The sequence below is a fragment of the Galeopterus variegatus genome, unplaced genomic scaffold (assembly GCF_000696425.1).
Source record: "Galeopterus variegatus unplaced genomic scaffold, G_variegatus-3.0.2 Scaffold6125, whole genome shotgun sequence".
Lineage (NCBI taxonomy): Eukaryota > Metazoa > Chordata > Mammalia > Dermoptera > Cynocephalidae > Galeopterus > Galeopterus variegatus.
The window spans coordinates 21562-21924 of record NW_007732236.1 but is presented as its reverse complement, the minus strand read 5'-3'; positions in this window follow the sequence as shown (position 1 = coordinate 21924).

The following is a 363-nucleotide window of genomic DNA, read 5'->3' as shown; positions in this document are numbered from 1 at the left end:
CCTGTGGTCACAGCAGGCTCAAGTATAATGAGGCCGTTAGGAGCTGGCTTGTGGTGGGAAGTAGATGTGGGAACGTTCATGAATCACGAGGATCACAGCGGTCCCAACGTGAGGCTGGCATTTGAGACGCGCTGGCTCTGTGGCTCACACTGTTTGTCACTTTATAGGATGCTTGGCCTCAGAGCCTCCTCAACCACTCTTCCCGGTTGGCGCAGCAAGCCCGGCCACCCCTGCTTGGAACTGCCCGCTGCTGCCTTGCTGGTGGCCCTGCATGGCTTTGGTCTGGCTCAATGGGGCCGTTTTGAAATGGTTTTTTTTTTTTTTTTTCCTTTTTGTCTTTTTTCGTGACCGGTAACGGGATCC